This window comes from Triturus cristatus, chromosome 4_2, assembly GCF_964204655.1.
Source record: "Triturus cristatus chromosome 4_2, aTriCri1.1, whole genome shotgun sequence".
NCBI lineage: Eukaryota > Metazoa > Chordata > Amphibia > Caudata > Salamandridae > Triturus > Triturus cristatus.
The window spans coordinates 198,151,825-198,170,685 of record NC_140586.1 but is presented as its reverse complement, the minus strand read 5'-3'; positions in this window follow the sequence as shown (position 1 = coordinate 198,170,685).

Below are 18,861 nucleotides of genomic sequence, written 5' to 3'. Positions count from 1 at the left end.
AACAAGGAATCATCTAGCTGCACTACGCATCTTGAGATCAGATGCGTCTAGGCCAGTAATTGTGTGCGGAGGTTGCAAAATTCCTGGGCCGGGCTTGGATCATTCGCACGAAAGCCATTTCCAAAGCCACTAAATTAGCCAATGTTGCTATTGATTAAATTCTGAGCCCACTTTTTAGTGTAAAGAGGTCTAAAGGAATGAATTGTGATTTTGAGACCCCTTGTTGATTGTAGTAAGTTGTTTTTAAAGGGAATTTTTATGAATTGCCATTTACTTTTATTGTTGTCATACCATGTACTCTTAAACATTTTATCTTTTTTAACCATTACAAAATTTGATGTATATAGTATTGACTGTACTGTATGAAAGATTTTATGATATGAATTATCGAATAAAGCAAACAAGAAAGAAAGAAATGCATTCCAGAAACACGCATACTATTTTGGTAAAACTTTTGCACGACAAAAGGTGTCTTTATCTCCTCTTTCTTATTCTCACTCGCATTGCATTTACTAACCCAAGATGGCCGCAGGTATTTTCCATATGAAGCCATGGTTTATTTGTTTCACTACATAGTTGTACGCATAGTCCATGGGGCGTGGCTTAGCACGCGATGAAGACGGACGTGCCTGGGTAGAGCTCCCGGCTAAGCTCTCCTGTCCCGGGCCGATTCTCCGGCGAAAATTATCCTGCACGGCCCGAGGCTGCTGGCGAACCTGCCTTGGGACCCGCTGCACGCTCCGGCTGCCTCCGGTGAGGATCGGCGGTGAAACTTCGCACCGACCCCGGCGGCGGGGCTGAGGCCGCCCAGGCGACGACGCTGCGGGGACTCCTGGCGACGCAAGTCCGCCAGCTTCCGGCGATTTACTGGGCCCAGTGCTGCGGCCTGCAGAGGGAACATCGCGGCAACGCGCAACAACCCGCGACCCTCCCGGAGTGGTCCCCCCGTACGGCTGGGGGGGCTTGGCGAACACTGGGCCCCCCCCCCCCCCCCGGAGCCACGAGGCTGAGGGCGGCCTGGGGGACCCACGAGAGGGGAGACACGGACGCCTGGCCTGCCTGTGAGTAGCCTGCCTGGGGCCCCGGGGGCGGCAGGGTGGCGCCAGGGCGAAAGCAGTGCCAATCCGCTCTCACGCAGCAGTAGATACTCTCCGGACGCTGCTGGGACTGACTCGCTTGCTGGGGGAGTGGGCTACTCCCGAGGATAGTGGACACTAGGGGCGCACGAGGGGCCACCGGGGCTCCAATCCCCCCCCCCCCTGCTCCGAAGCGGCTTCTCCTGAGCTGGGGCAGCTTCCCCCCCTCTCCTGGAGAATACTGGGATCTGGGGACAGACTTCGACCGGATGGGGGCGACACCTCTGATGGACATGGCTGCCTTCGACACCGCTGCTCGCCGGCGCCCTGGGGCCTGACGGCGTGACTGGCTGGAACTCATAGCCCCTTTGCAGTGCAGAACCTACGCCTCTGGACGCTGCGGGAGGTGAGCGACTCCGCGGAGAGGGTGAGAGACGCGGTTGCGATCACACGACCGGGGTGGGGGACATCTGGCACCCGCCTGCTGACGTCGGGCCCCTGGCTGCCTGGAGCCACCGAGGCCGCGACGACCAGGACACACTCCACGAGACCCGGCGGCTCACAGCTGCGGAACCCGGTGGCGCACGGGGGCGAGCGCGTGGGACACCCCGCTTCCTGGGGGCGGCCCGCGACCTGCATCGGCGGCCTCGACGTTGCGGGGGAGACACGCCACGTGGGACGGGCCTCCACCCCCCCGTGACAGGGGGGAAATCCTTGCGCGCACCGCCAGCCCCATGCCTGGAGGGGTGCGAACACGCACCGGATCAGGGACCGCGTTCACAAAGGGAAAGCAAGCAAAAGCGGCGCCCAAGATGGATACTGAACAAGTGGCGTCGAAGCTGGACAGCGTCCTAGCAGCCATGGAGAGGATGGAAGACTCCCTCCAGCAGACACGCGCCTCCCTGGAGACCAGAATAGACGGCGTGGCAATAGACCTGACCCACCTCAGAGCCGACCACAAGAAGCTGCAAGATCGCGCTAAGGCGCTGGAAGATACGATGGCGGTCATTGAACCAAAGGCGGCGCAGACTGACAAAAGAGTGCAAGACCTCCTGAGCAGAGTGGAATTTTTGGAAGACCGAGCCGAGGAGGCGGAGGGACGGGCGCGAAGGAACAACATCCGCCTAGTGGGTATTCCGGAGAAATGGGAAGGGGTGGACCCGGCTCGCCGTGTGGAGGAATGGCTAAGAGACCTGCTGCCTGCGGGCGTGCTCTCCCCCTACTTCGTGGTGGAGAGAGCCCACCGAGTGCCCACGAGACCGCTCCCCCTTGGCTCTAATCCTAGACCGTTTCTCCTCCGGATCCTCAACTACAGGGATCGCGATGCCATACTGCGCGAAGCCAGCAAACTGGGGGACATCCAAATAGATAACGCCCCGGTGATGTTCTTTCTGGATTATACGGTGCAAGTACAAAGACAGAGGCATTCCTTCCTGGCAGTAAAACGGCGACTGCGCGAAGCAGACCTCAAGTACTCGCTAAACTCCGAGTGATAGCACGAGACAAGACACACTTTTTTACGAGCCCTGAGGAAGCGGAGGCCTGGCTGGATGGAGGAATGCCTGAGGCGCCGAGAAGAGGGCTGGGAACCGCCACCACTGAGCGGACCCGAGGAACACGACGACGACGCCGCAAATCGCACACGCCTCCACGGGCTGGAGCTGCAATGATTCACTCCCCATCGGTGGACCTAATACAGCACGAACAACGAGATGCCCTACGCAAGGTGGCGGCAATCAGCAACTCCCCGGCGCAATCACCTCATCCGGGCGCTAGCCCTGCTGTGTCCTTGACGGATGATGAGGCGATCTATGGCATCCCGGATACCCAGTGCTCTGGGGAACCCCCGGACGTCACGCCGCAAACAGTGGATCTCTTTGGCTGACTGGGACCCGGCGGCGGCCTGCCCCCTGTGGCGAGGTACAGACCTACCTAAGCTCCAGCCTTGTTCCCTTTGCCCCCCCGCTGGGAGAATTATGGGCATCCCTGCGCCTGGACCGTCGCTGCTCCGGGGACTCGAGAACGGAGCCAGACACTGTGAGTACATTTTCTATTTGTAGACACCAGACTCCATCACCTGACCTGAGATGCTGTCCCACCGACCTGCTGGCGCAAGGGACGCTTAGAGAGGGATGTGCCCCCCTGGGAACCTTGCTCACGCCTGATTGGCACCCGGGCACGCCGCTGACGTGGCACTGAGCGGCAGACACTGGGCGTCCGCCGGACAGCAACGGCCTCCACTCCTCGCCCGGGAGGGATGCTGAGCACTCCAAAGACTACACTGTTTTGTTTACTGTTACAATCTAAGTCACAAGATACCCCCTAAGACTGTATAGTTTACGAGCTCACTCGAGCGTTTGGACGGCGACATGTTGTGCAGCCGACCTTTTGGCATTTTTGACTTTGTTGCCATGTTGAGGCTCTATGTTTTCCCCTTTCTCCCTATCCCCATGTCCTGCTGGAGATCATGGCATTGCATGTACGACACCAAAGATAACTTTGCGGTGGGGGCGCAGCGCGGGACCTGGGGGAGCACTGTGCTGGGCGCTCCATCTTGGGAGGAAGCGGGGGACGCGCGCACACACAAATGCAATGGCTAATGTACAAATCTGCACTTGGAACGTCCGGGGAATGCGCACACCGGCTAGACGCTATCACATTTACTCTTATCTAAAACGACATAAAATCAACATAGCGCTCCTCCAAGAAACGCACTTAAACGGGGCTGAGGTTCGGGCGCTGCACCGCAGATGGCGAGGGCAACTGTATGCCACGGACTACTCCTCATACGCTCGCGGAACACTGATATGGGTCCGCCCCGGGACCCCTTGGGAGGTCACGGATGTTGCAACAGACCGGGAGGGCAGATTTACCGCTGCACAAGGCCGGCTAGATGGACAGCACGTTGCACTAGTGTCCCTCTATTCCCCCAACGTAGATCAGGGCGGCTTCCTGGCGCGTCTCTCAGCAACCATGGCACCTTGGCATGCCGCCTCATGGATACTGGGGGGAGACTATAATTGCACCCTAGATACCACATTAGATCGCTCCTTCCCGCCCCCAGCTAACGCCTCTACACGGGGAGCCACGAAAGCACTACTGGAGTGGGCCGCGCTGTGGGACCTACACGATGTTTGGAGAACGCGCAACCCGGGGACGAGGGCATATTCCTACTACTCAGGCGCTCATAGATTGCACGTCCGACTGGATAGGTTCATGGCATCCACTGGCCTTATACCCCACGTAACAGATACACATTATATGGGTCGCACGCACTCAGACCACAACCCACACTTTATGTCCATAGCCTGGGAACAACCGCGCCCCCCTGTGCCCACATGGCGACTGCAACCCGCATTGCTACTAGACGCGGCTTTCCGCGATTCCCTACTCGCGCGCGCTGCACAGTACTTTGAAGACAATACAGGCACGGCATCCACCCCCCAGGTGGAGTGGGACGCCTTCAAGGTAGTGCTCCGAGGACACTGTCTGCACACACAGGGCCACATGCGACATCAACTGGAGAGGGACCTCACCCGGCTGGAATCTGACTTGCTCGCTAGGGAAGAGGGGGCTATAGAAGGGGACGAGGACCCGTTACACGAAGCTCGCACAGAACATGCGCGCTTATTAGAGCGACTCCGAAACATCAACTACGCTGCACACTCGGCGAGAACGCACCACCTGAGTGGCAAACTACTAGCCTGGCTAATTTCCCAGGACGCCCGCTCGGCCCCAGTGGCAGCCATACGAACAGAGGGAGGGGACTTAGTATACACGCAACGACGTATACATGACGCCTTCATCGCCCACTATGAAGCGTTGTATCGCTCCCGCCTACCAATCCCCCACCCTGATATTGCTGGCTACCTCTCCCCCCTGCAAATGCCGCAATTGACCATCGCGCAGCAGGATGAATTGGGAGCCCCACTCGCACCAGACGAGCTCCGAGAGGCTATCTTTAACCTGTCAAATGGCAAGTCCCCTGGCCCGGACGGGCTACCAGCTGAGCTTTACAAGGCCGGCTCGGATATTCTCGTCCCGGAGCTCCTGAGAATGTACAATGCGGCGGCGGACGACGCCGCTCTGCCCCCCACATTAAACGAGGCCACCCTGGTCTCCATTCCCAAACCTGACAAAGATAGCACGCGGGTGGGCTCTTACCGCCCCTTGGCGCTGCTGAACACGGATTACAAGATATTGGCCTCTGCATTAGCCAGGAGGCTGGCCCCCCATGTGCCCAACCTGGTGCACCAGGACCAAAATGGCTTTGTCCCCACACGCCACACTTCTCACAATATCCGGCTCCTTTTTCGAGTGCAGGAATACGCCATACAGCACTGGCCCAGAGCGGGATGCCTGATACTGGACCTGGAGAAGGCCTTTGACTTGGTCGAGTGGCTGTACTTGAGAGCAGTTACGGAGAAGTACCAACTGGGGGGAGGGTACGAAGCCATGGTCGACCTGCTTTATGGCAGGTCGACAGTCCGTGTCCGCACGGGCCAGCTCCTCTCCGACGTCATCCGGGTCCACAGGGGCACGAGACAGGGCTGCCCACTGTCGCCATTGTTGTTTTCCCTGGCCATGGAACCCCTGGCCGTGACGCTCAGGACACATGGACTGGAATGGGGAATCCCATTGGCGGATGGTCTACATGCGGTGTCACTGTACGCGGATGACCTCTTGCTCTACGTCAGAGATATAACTGCCATCCCCGCCTCCCTTACTGACGTTTTCCGCACCTTTGAGGAAGTGTCGGCCTTGAGAGTCAATTGGTCCAAATCGGGGGCCTACCCCTTTGGCCCGGCCACGCCTGAATGTGACATCCGCCTGGGCGGGGACAGGCTGCAATGGTACCCCACCACCTTTCGTTACTTGGGGATAAGAATATATAGAAACCCGACAGACGTCTTGGAGGGTAACCTCCTCCGAACGGTAGCTTCCATCCGAGCGCAAGTCGGCTTCTGGAACACCCTACCGCTCAATGTGCCTAGCCGCATTGCGCTGACCAAGATGATTGTGCTGCCTCGACTGCTCTACTATTTTGCGAACGTGCCCACGTATTTTCCCACCAAGATATTCCGCGACTTAGAAGTGCTGCTGCGCAGCCTCATCTGGAACAAGGGGAGACCACGAGTGGCACTGGCCAAACTATACATGCCCGCAGACTCGGGGGGCTTGGCAGTCCCAAATATGGAGCTATACTACCTCGCTGCGCAGATGCAATGGGTGGCGGGATGGCTGAGCGGCAACCACCTCGAGGATACTGCCTCGAACACAGCTGCCTGGACGCGTACGCAAATTAACACGCTGTTCCATCCGACCACCCGCACTCCATGCCCCTCCCAGATATACCTGGCGGTGGCGCACAGGTGTTTCCTGCGTTGTCTCCGTCTCACACGAGCGACTAAGCCCTATGCCCCGAACTTACCACTCTTAGGCACACCTGGGCCAACGGGTTCGCTCACTGAGGCCCATTTGGCTAGCTGGGAACATGCAGGGGTAGACACGCTGGGCGACCTATACGCAGATGGTGAGCTGCTAACCTTCGCAAACCTGGCTGATGACGTAGCCCTCCCGTTGGGGCAGTTCCTACTGCACGCGCCCCTTTTGCGCACGCTCACTGCTTCCTGGGGCGCCATCACAGAAGAACTCCCGATGCATAGCTTCATACAATACTTGCATGTTATGGGCAATGGCTCGCACATCATACACTTGCTAGCGCAAGCTCTGCAGTCACACTCGCAACCCTCCACGCTACCGCTGCGAGAACGCTGGGCGAAAGACAGGGGAAGAGACTGGACAGATAAGGAATTGACATTGATCCTGGCTGGACCGACCAATATCCCCCGTAATCCCCGCTTCAAGCTTATACAATACTACATATTGCAACGTGCATACCTCACGCCCGACAAGATAAATAGATACTTCTCGCTGACGGACGCAGCTTGCCAGCGCTGCTCGCTACCGGGAGCAGACCTCCTACATATGCTGTGGTACTGCCCTGACATACGGGCGTATTGGGACGACACACTGACACTACTCGCGTGCGACACGGATGAGCGCCTGCCCCGCACATGGGAGGCGTGTTTATTAGGCTTGTATAAGCGCACCAAGAATAACAAAGTGCAGGCACGCTTTTGGGACATGGGGCTTATAACGGCTAAGCGCTTGCTCACTAAACACTGGAAGGCCACGACCCCCCGCACATTAGGCACTGGAAAGCCTCCTTCATTAACTGGGCACAAGCAGGTCTTCGGAAATTCCCCATCGCCCAGCTCTGGGATGACCGCCTTAAGGCATTCCAGATGGCTTGCCAGGAACGAGGGATAACCTGAAGCTATAGAACTACCTGATCTCTAAATGACAGGCAGAGATGACCCCACGGCTGTGGCGGAGTCAACTCCCGACCCCCCCGCTCGCCCCCGGTGACCTCTGCCCTCGCCCTAGCTGATACCGACATCAGGGATACAACAACGTGCAGATCTCGCATACTAAGCACATGCTGCTGCCCAGCCCCGCAGTTGCACACATGACATTTGGCGGGAAACACAGACGAGGAGGCATAACCACCTCGCCGCACTTGGCTCTTCTCCCCCCAACGCAGCAGAGCGCCCAGCACACCAAGGAGCTACGTGTAGGCGCCGAAGCACTGAGTTTACGACCTGCCTGGGGGCCCCTCCCCCCCCCCTCCGCCCGCTGCCACCAGCACAGCCCTGCTGCGCCCCATTGGACAGTGGCCAACCCCCCCTCGCTGCAGCACACGATGATCTCCCCCCCCCCTCCCCTTGAATTTACAACCCTTACCCCTACACTCCCTATCGCCACGCAAGCATAGGGAACAGTTAGTTAACTGGCCATGTTCCCTGGCCAGATTCCTATCTTATTGCGGATAACAGAGAATGGACGCGTCGTCCGGTATCCCCGGAGCGATGCCCTATTGAGCACACGTCGCTCTCTGGTAGCAGAGAGGCGATGATATACGCACCCCATTAAGGGCGGGAACGTCCAACGCTCTCTGTGAGATCCTGACAAGGACACATCAAGTAGATCACTGGACATAACCCCGACACCCGGCGACCTCAGGGGCGCAGCGCTAGGGGGATAGACACGCACCATACGCCTCGCGCATGGACCCTAACTGCGAAACTGTAGGCTAGCCTCGCCGCACTTCAGGGTCAACTCTCATGTCTCTGTGAGCTATACTAAACCACTACTGCGGTGCTCCGGCCAGCATTGCGAGCACGACGCTTGCACTGAACAGCCCGGGGACCCCCACGTTAACGATTAGCCACGACACTTAGGACAATTCTCAATCTAGGCTTGGGGGACAACCGCAGCAGCCGCAATGCAGGCTGGAACACTGCGTCACCACTGTTGCCGCTATTAAGAATAAGGAAAAAGGGAAAAGCAGAAAACCATAGACCTGTAATTTCTCAAGATACTTATCTAAAGACTGTACCAACACCATGTACAACGCCGCCGGACCCCCGGGTTACCGGCTGAATGGCTATGTCAATCTGTCTGGAAGCATAGGTTTAATGTCTCCTTAATCGACCAGCATGGGAGGCAAATGTATACTGTACTATGACTCAGCTGTGCAAAATAAAGGTCTTTAAAAAAAAAAAAAATAGTTGTACGCATAGTCCATTTGTAATGTTTACGCTTCACCCTGGAAGCCTCAACCGGACTTAAATAGAGCAGTCACAAGCCGACTGTCTCGCTTTATCACACATCGAGGACGGCGACCACTATACAGGTTAGTTCCCTGTCCCTATTACAGTGGTTTTTGTCTATTTAAACTGCACAGTCCTTACCGCTTTGACAGTTTGGATCTGAGTTGAGTTAACTTGGGGCTGCAGTCTGTTATAAGTATCAACTTATAAGTATTAACTATCATAGAATGTGTTTTGGATATCTGTTTATCTGCGTTTTTCCCTTATTTTGTGTTTCCTTTCCCACAGGGATATAGCATGGTCCATTTTCGATAAAATTATAAAACGTCAAATTCAACTCACGCGGACACTACCCAATGAGGTTAGTTCTCAGTTTAAATGCCTTACGCCGTCACTTAACTATGAGCAACACTACGCTCTTACCGTATTAGATTGATTTAGTACTAGACTCTTAGACTTCTTTGTTCTTTAGGTAACCTAACTGCTCCCTTATCCAGTATTGGGGTATCTTTCATAGATTCACATGCCTGAATCATTCCCCGTCGCCGAGATGGGAGTCCCATGGTAAAATACAAAAGTAGTGCCATAACTAATAAATAGGCCAAAAGAGGCCAAAGGCTTTCTCTTAGTAGCCGATCTACATCCTTATAAGAAAAAGGAACAAAAGTCAGCTCCAACCAATCAGCTACCAGCACCCTCTAGAACACTCCCAACAGGAGCTAGTTCTCAGATTTTCACTACATGTCGTGTGGAAGGGAGTCTCCCTGAGTGCTACTCAGTTTTCTTCTTTTCAGCTCTTCAAGCATATATGTCTAACAAAAAAGGCCTCTTCTGCTCCTGCAGGACCTGTGGGAAGAAGAGGGTCCATGTAGATGACCTACAAAAAGATTGTCTTTATTGCCTCTACCCTAAACATGAGGCTAAAGACTGTAAAATCGTCCGTACCTTTCCCAGCAAGACTCTCAGGGATAGAGAGGCAAGTTTACTTTTATGGCTCAAGTCTTCTAAAGAACGACCTCCTTATTCGGCTGAGGAAGCGGACCGAGCTTCCACATCTAGTAAGAGGGCTAGATCTTAAGAAAGCTCCTCAGGTGAGGGAAGGAAACATCTTAAAACTTTCCAGGATAAGCCTGTCCATAAAGAGAGGATTTCTAAACATTCCTCTGAGCCAACGTTGTCTCCGCCCTCTACACTGCTTACAGAGCGTCCAAGATCATCTTCTACTGACTCTAAGTAAAAAACACTTCATAAGAATAAGAAAAATTCTTCGTCGACAGCAACTGTTACAACAACGGCTATTTCCTCTCCTATCATGTCTACGAGAATCACTATTACGACGAGGTTATCGTCGAAGGCTGTCGACGAGCCATCGTCGAAGAAAGAATCCATCAGTGAAGCCACCGTCGATGACAACACCGTCGACGAAGTCACCGGCGACGACAGCACCGGTGACGACCGAGCCATCGCTGACGGCACCGCCAACGACGAGCCCGTCAACGACGAGCCCGCAGACAACGTCGTCACTGAGTGCGCCTGTTATCTTACCACCGTCGACGACAGGACCGTTGACGAGGGACCTTGCTGCAATACTTGTTTCTGCACCGTCGACGTCCCCGTCGACGAGAGTTTCCCAGCTCAAGACGTTTCAAAGGCCTTTTCAACAACAGCCTTTTCAGGACTATAGTAAAGTGTCTCCTCTATTGCCATCCCACCTTTTAGAGGGTTTCGTGTAGGAGGATTATGATGATGAAGATGATGAGGGTCCATACGGGGTAGCTCATAGTCCATCTGAGCTCCATGTTGAATGCCAAGACCTTGATGATGACGAAGATTACCAGGAGGGACATTATTATAACAAACAATATATGACTCAACGTCATGCCTATTCATTCCATCACAGACAGGAACCATGCCACAGAGAGATGGCTCATCTTCCTCCAGCACTTATTCAGGATCTGCAGGCTAAGTTGGCGGATTACCGTCAAAGATTTCCTCCACAGCAAATTCTGGCAGAGAACCCACTTCCTCAACGAGAGGTTCCTGCTCCGGTACCAGAGCCTATTCTACCTAGTACACCGGCTCCTGCACAGGGTCCACCTGACACTGGACACCAGGACACGTCCTCCTCGGATGAAGTAGTTGAGGAAGGCGAATTGCCGGATCAGGCAAATGCGCCGGATCCCTGGGATGATTATATAATCCAGACACCATCTCCGCCTCCGCACTTACCCTCTGATTCTCCTCCTGAAGACATTGGAGGATTTCATAATTTGATGCAGCAGACAGCCACTAGGTTCCAACTACCTATCACTGTCAAACAAACAGACTGTTTCTTAGATGATTTTAAAGAGGACACTAGAAAGGTCATATGTTCTATTCCTATTATCGATTACATCTGGCAGGAGGGCATGAAAATCATGAAGACGCCAGCATCCATACCAGCAGTGCTACCTCGTATAGAGATAAAATATCGCGCTCCAGAGGACAGTCCATCTTGCCTTGTAGAACACCCAAGACCAGATTCGGTCATATCTCAGGCCGCACAGAGGCGTTCAAAGAACCCCGCAACACCTATTACCACTCCTCCAGACAGAGAGGGACGTTGTATGGACCTGATGGGGAAGAAATTCTCTTCTAAGGCAGCGGCAACAATTAGAGCTGCTAATGCTGTAGCAATCATTGGCCGCTATGACCGTCAAATGTGGTCCGATATGGCGGAATTGATAGATCTCATCCCAGAGAATCAAAGACAGGAGGCCTATAATATCTTATTAGAAAGTGAACGAGCTGCCTACGAAACAATTGATTGTGCGTTAGACATCGTCAACACAAACTTTCGGCAATTAGCTGGAGCAGCCGTTCTTCAATGCCAGGGGTGGCTTAAAGCTACTACCTTCAGACCTGAGGTTCAGACTAAGATCCTGGACATGGCATACGATGGGCACTCACTGTTCGGGAAACATATCGATGATGCTTTTTTGGCAATAAAGAATGACACTGACACTGACACTGCAAAGTCTCTGGGCGCTCTGCAATATAGACGTGTACCTTTCAGGGGAGCCAGAGGGCACAACATACCAAGGCGGCTATTAGTCAAATCAACAGTATCGACCAATACCAGCCAGTCTTACAAGCAATTGTCGTACCGTCAGTCATCAACGGCTGGTTTCTCTCGCCAGGGCGACCGTGAGCGAACACAGCAACAAGGCTGTGTCTCTGCCAGAAAGCAATGAGCTTCTCAGGGTGCCAGTCAAAATTACCTCCTGTTGGACCTAACGTCCTTGAGGTAGCTTGACTCCGGCCAAAAAGCTTTTATCTCACTATGGCATTTCGTGCTTGCACCTCACCCATCTCACACTTCAACGCAATACCACTTAAAAATGACGCTACACCAAAACGAGGTTCTTACTCAGTAAAGAAGTTTTATCTTTCCTTCTCAGATGCACTCAATTAACATTTTCCATTACATTCAGGATTAACATTACAAGATATTCAGAGCAACCGTGTGACTTCTTTCATTATCTCAGTATAGCACGTTCCTAACCTTCATCATATTGGTCAAACCATTACCTCGTTTCTCATATCTCACATGATATCCCCACATATTCCATTTCCTGTAACCCTTCCTCCAGGTGTACAGTGGGTCCACAGGTGGCCCTACAGACAGTTGGGTACCCTGGACACCTCACTTCTTGGGCTCTGGTCTATCAAATATGATTCTTCCTAACATTAGACGCTATACGGATGTCTTGTCTGGCTACTAGAGATCCCTGTTACACTTGAACTTGCACCTGTAGTCTCTTATTGACCAATAGTTACATTAACTTGGTTGAACATTTGCATATGAACCATCCCAGCCCCTGGGAATCAGAATTACACAATTGAATCGCTTTTCCCTCTCAACCCCACAACATAGTTCACAGTCTCGCAAGGCACCGGTGGTTTCTTCTCTCCACCCAGTATCTGGCCTTAAGTCCACCAACCCCCCCCCCCCTTTCTACTCAAGTCCCGCTTACTGTCAACCTCTTGGTTTTCTCCTCCTGACGATCGGCGAAGTTTGAGCCGAGTTTCCACCTCTTCCGTCGTTGCCAGGGGGGAAGAACCCTCTCAACTCACAAGGAGGGCGGTAATGAGGCACCCCCACCCGTTTCCTCCCTTGATGATTCCCCAGCTCGCGAGTCTCGCTATGGGTAGCCCGCTTTCCTCTCACCCGCGACCTCGCTGGCCACCTGGCACGAACTGGTGTCCTCCCCTCGCAGCTCCAGGAAGGCTTCCCGCCTGAGGCAACCCTGTGAAGAGGCGCGGCCTCCTTGGACTTCCCACGTCAAGGGGCGGCGCCTTGACCTCGGGCCCTGTCACTCGATCCGGGGAAGGCGGCCTCCAGGCCTACTGGCTGCGTCTCGCGTCAGCTGCTCCGACGCGTCGTCCTCACGCTGGCTCCCACCAGGAAGCTCCGACCCTCCCAGCTCACCGCAGACTACTTCCCCGCAGCATCCAGCGATCCTCCACCTTGAGTCAGTGGCGGCGGTCTCCAGTCACCGCGTCTCCCCAGGACTACGCACCGGCCCATGGCATCCCGGCCAGTGACGGTGAGTCTCATGCGCGCAGGGCTCCCAGGGTACAGGCTGGTTTCCGCTTCAGCGACAACGGGCCCCTGAAGTCCCTAGCGCGTCAGGAATTAGGATTGCGCCGCACTTTACTGACACAGTGCTGGGGTGGATGTCACTTGGGTCTTAGAGCGCTAAGCTGACAGAGCGCCTCACTGTTTCTCAGAGGGGCTGAAATTAAGGGGGCCAGGGGCGCACTGCCACGGTCCGGTAGTCAGTCGCCCTTTCGCTACCAGGCTCAATCCTCTGTCTCCAGAGCCCCAGGCAACTACAGGAATGTGAGCAGGGTGGTTCTAGACGGCAACTCCTCTCCTGGTCCTCCTTCTGGGATTCTGGCTATAGGGAGGCCACCATGGACGATGACCTCCAAAGTCATTGGCTGTGTGCAGGGACCGGTCAGACGGTCAGGGGTGGTGTCAACTGATGAGAGAAGACGTGCAGACCCTGAGACCTGTCAATTTCCTATCTAGCGCAACCACCTCCCCACTTAGGTGCCTTACTCCTGACTACCTCACAGCTCAACTAAGTCCTAAAATGGCCGCCCTACCCCCACCTCTATTTATCACCTGGGGCCTTACTGGCCAGAGTGGCCCAGAAGGTTCCGGAACCTCCCATGGCAGTCTATGGCCCAGGCGCTGAGGTGACAGTTGGAGCCACCATTTTATGAGACAAGCCTCCATCTTCCTATATCCTCATTGAAGCACCTTGCGCCTCTCCCTCAGTTAGCAAGGATGAGGCACCCAGAGCCTCTACATCAACACCAAAAGTAGTTAGTGAACAGGAAAAAAAAATGAGAAGGGAAAGGAAAAAAAAAAGAATAATATGAGGAGGGAACTGCCAAAGAGCTGACAGGTCTAACACGCGTCCCCCCCAGCTGAAAGTGGGGAGAGCTACCCAATTCCTTGGGAGTTCTCTTCACTAAGGCGGAAATACCTGGAGAGACCGTCAGCATTGGCGTGGTCCACTCCTGGGCGATGTTCCACCCTAAAGTCCATTCCCTGTAGGGAGATGGACCACCTCAATAACTTGGGATTCTCGCCCCTCATTGGCATCAGCCACCTGAGGGGCCGGTGATCGGTCTGAACCAGGAAGTGCGAGCCAAACAGGTATGGCCGCAGCTTCTTCAGAGCCCACACCACCGTAAAAGCCTCCCTCTCAATCGCACTCCACCTCTGTTCCCGGGGGAGTAGTCTCCTAGACAGGAAAACCACCGGTTGGTCCAGACCCTCTTCATTGAGTTGCGACAGCACTGCCCCGATGCCATGCTCCGACGCATCCGTTTGGACGATGAACTCCTTGGAGAAGTCAGGGGCCCTGAAGACAGGTGCCGCACACATTGCCTTTTTCAAGGTGTCAAAGGCTTGTTGACACCCCTCGGTCCAGATTACCCGTCGAGTGTGCTTTTTAGAAGTGAGCTCAGTCAAGGGAGCCACGATAGTACCGTATCCCTTGACGAAGCGTCGGTAGTAGCCAGTGAGGCCCAGAAAGGCTCGGACCTCCGTCTGAGTCTTGGGGGGTTCCCAGGCCATGATGGTTTCAATCTTGGCCTGGAGGGGTTGCACCTTGCCCCGACCCACCAAGTGACCGAGGTACACTACCGACCCCTGCCCGATCTGGCACTTACTGGCCTTGATCGTCAGACCCGCTTACTGCAAAGCCTGAAGGACAGCCTGAAGGTGACACAAATGGTCCTCCCAGCTGCTGCTGAAGACGGCGATGTCATCCAGGTACGCAACCGAAAAGGCCTCCATCCCGGAGAGGACCTGGTTCACCAGCCGCTGGAAAGTGGCAGGGGCGTTCTTGAGCCCAAAGGGCATCACACAGAACTGGTAGTGACCCTCAGGTGTGGAGAAGGCTGACCTTTCCTTTGCTCCATCTGTCAGGGAGATCTGCCAGTACCCGGAAGTAAGGTCAAAGGTACTGAGATATTGGGCAGCTCCCAACCGGTCAATGAGCTCATCCGCACTTGGGGTAGGATGAGCATCGGTCTTTGTCACAGAGTTCAGTCCCCTGTAATCCACACAGAACCGGAGTTCTGGGGTCGTGCCCGGCGGGGCAGCTTTGGGTACCAGTACCACCGGACTGGACCAGGGACTGTTTGAAGGTTCAATCACTCCCAGCTCTAGCATCTTGGTGACTTCTCCATGGATGCTAGCCTTCACCTTATCGGACAATCGGTAGGACTTGGACTTCACAGGTGGGCTGTCCCCTGTGTCCACGTCATGGGTACACAGATGAGTCCTTCCCGGGATAAGTGAGAACAAGGAAGCAAACTGCTCCAAAACTTGGCGGCAGCCCCTCCGCTGTTCGGGAGTTAGGGATGGTGAGAGGTTCACTCCCTCCACCGACCCATCCTTCTCTTGGGACGCAAAAAGATCAGGAAGAGGTTCACTTTCCTCTTCCTCTGACCCATCAGTCACCATCATTAAAGTGACCTCGGGTCTCTCTTGGTGAGGCTTGAGGCGGTTGACATGGAGCACCCGATGGGGCTGCCTGGGGGTCTTAAGGTCCACCACATATGTGACCTTACCCTTCTTCTCAATCACCTCAAAGGGGCCTGACCAGCTATCCTGGAGGGCGCTAAGCTCTCCAGGTTCCATCACCCACACCTTCCGGCCAGGCTCCAGCTCCACCGGGTGAGCATTTCGGTCATACCATTCCTTCATGACCGTCTGGCTGGCTTCTAGATTCTCGGAAGCCTGTTTCCACAACCGAGCCATTTGGCTACGAAAGGCCAGCATATAGCTCACCACATCTTGGGGAAGTTTCCTGGGAGTCCTTTCCCATCCATCCTTCACCAGGCTGAGGGGTCCACGAACAGGGTGTCCGTACAACAGCTCGAAGGGGCTGAAGCCCACTCCCTTCTGTGGTACCTCCCTGTAAGAAAATAGGAAACAAGGTAGGAGGATGTCCCATTTCCTCCGCAGGCTCTCGGGCAGATTCCTGATCATGCCCTTTAAGGTTTTGTTAAACCTTTCCACCAGACCATTGGTCTGGGGGTGATAAGGGGTGGAGAACCGGTAAGTGACTCCACACTCTTTCCACATAGCCCGCATGTATGCCGACATGAAGTTGGTACCTCTGTCTGACACAACTTCTTTGGGGAACCCCATCCGGGTGAAAATGCCCATCAGAGCCCGTGCCACCGCAGGTGCAGTAATGGTCCTCAGAGGGATAGCCTCTGGGTACCGGGTGGCATGATCCACCAGAACCAGGATAAATCTGTGACCGGCAGACGTTGGTGGATCCAATGGCCCAACAATGTCGATGCCCACCCTTTCAAAGGGGATGCCAACGACAGACAGTGGTTCCAGGGGAGCCTTCAGCTTCACCCCTGTTTTCCCACTAGCTTGGCAGATTACACACGTCTTACAAAAAGTGTCGGACGTAATCCTCATCTGAGGCCAGTAGAAATGAGGGACAAGCCGAGCAAAGGTCTTGTCCTGTCCCAAGTGTCCTGCCAAGGGTATTTCCTGAGCCAGTCCCAAAAGGAAGGCTCGGTAACGCTGGGGAACTACCAAGGCCCGGGATGATCCATGCACCGGAGCCTTGGGTTCGCTATAAAGGAGACCATCTTCCCAGTATATGTGGAAGTTCCCCGAATCGTTACCCGCTGTCTGGGCTTCGGCCTGTCGCCGCAAACCCTCAAGGGTAGGGCACTCCTTCTGGGCCCGACAAAGCTCCTCCTGAGTAGGTCCTCCCTCCACCTGCCAGTCTGCAGGGGTAGGTAAGCCCTCCAGGGAAGTCACATCCCCCTCCGTAGACTCCGGGACCACCTCAGTCGCCCCATCCATCTTCTGAGGTTCAGATGCCGGGGCAGGCTTTCCCTGTCCCCGTTTACCCTTTCTGGCAGCTGGTTGGGCCTTTGTCCCAGGCTCCAACCTCTGTGAACTCCCTCTTCGGGCAGTCACGGACCGTGTGTTGGTACACGTCCACTCAGGTGTCCCCAACATCCCCATGTGGGCCCTGAACTCGACCTCCTTCCACGCCGAATGTTCAAGGTCATTTCCCAACAGACAGTCGACCGGCATGGCAGGGCTTATCGCAACTCGTAGAGGACCCGCAACCCCTCCCCACTCAAAGGGAATCTGGGCCACCGGATAGTGACCCTCTCAGTTGTCAGCCATCACAACCGGGTGGACTACATTGGGAACCACCTGCTCTGGGGACACCAGCTGACTCCTTACCATAGTCATGCTGGCTCCTGTGTCCCTCAGAGCCTCCACCCTCCGGGCATTGATGGTGACCCATTGCCTGTACTTAGTAGTATTCGAGGGCACCTGGGTCTTAGGAACCATCTCACAATCCCCTAGGGACACTAAGGTTAGCCCTGCCCACTCACCTCCCTTATCTAGGGGCAGCTCCTCCCCGAGCACTACACTCGCCACCCCAGGGGTCTTTCCTCCAATGGGAGGGTGTGGTCTCTTGGGACACTTGGCATCCCCCTTATAGTGCCCAATCTCGCCACACTCATAACAGCGGACAACCCTAGGCTGCTGACCACGGTCAGGATAAGTGGGTTTGTGGGGGCCAACCTTAGGAGGGAATCCTAATCCCTTTCCTTGTGAACTCTTTTGGGGGCCTTTAGAGAACTCCTTCTTTTTGTTTCCCCCCCTCTTTCTTCTGGGGGGCGCCCTGTCCAGCCCCTTGGAAATTCCCTCCAGTCCCTTTTGAGGATACCCGGGTACTTGCCCAGATATCCGCCTCCTCTGCAAGCTTCCTGGGATTAGTTAGCTTGCTGTCCACCAGGTGTTGACGCAGCTCCGGAAAACTTTTCTCGAGGAGGTGCTCCTTTAAAATCAGATTATACAACCCCTCGTAGTCCTTTACCTCACTGCCCTGTACCCAGCCCTCCAAGGCCTTCTTGGCGTAGTCCAGGAAGTCTACCCAATTCTGGGTGGCCAGCTTTTGACTGCCCCGAAACCTCTGCCTGAATTTCTCAGGGGTCAACCCAAACTTTCTAACTAGGGCGACCTTCATGGTGGGGTAATTGGTCTGATCTTGCTGCTCCAAAGCTAACAGGGCATCCCTCCCCACCGGACGCATATACCTATACAGACCACCCCCCCACTGTGCTTCGGGGATCCCATGGGCTCGTAAGGAGACCTCATAGGCAGCCAGCCATTTAGCAATGTCATCCCCGACACCATAGCTGGCAACTACGTCCTTTGGCAGATAGGGTCTGGGCTCCCTGGGGATCTCTCTATGTACGCTGCCACCAACGGGACTGCTGGGGGTTCCAAACTGTAGGGTTTTGAGTTCTAATTCCTTTAAATGGAGCTCATGGAGGAACCTCCTCTCCTCCCTCTCTTTCTCCAAGCGAGCCAGATCCATTTTTAACTGCCTCTCCTCCCCCCTGTCAACTAAATCAGCTGATGACAGGCTCCCCCCCGAAGCGCTACTACCCGCTCTTGAAGGGGCACTAGGTCCTACGTCCATGTTGCTGCTCCCAGGGGGGAAAAGTAATTCTGTTTCTTCTGTGATGTCCGGTCCTGGTCCCTC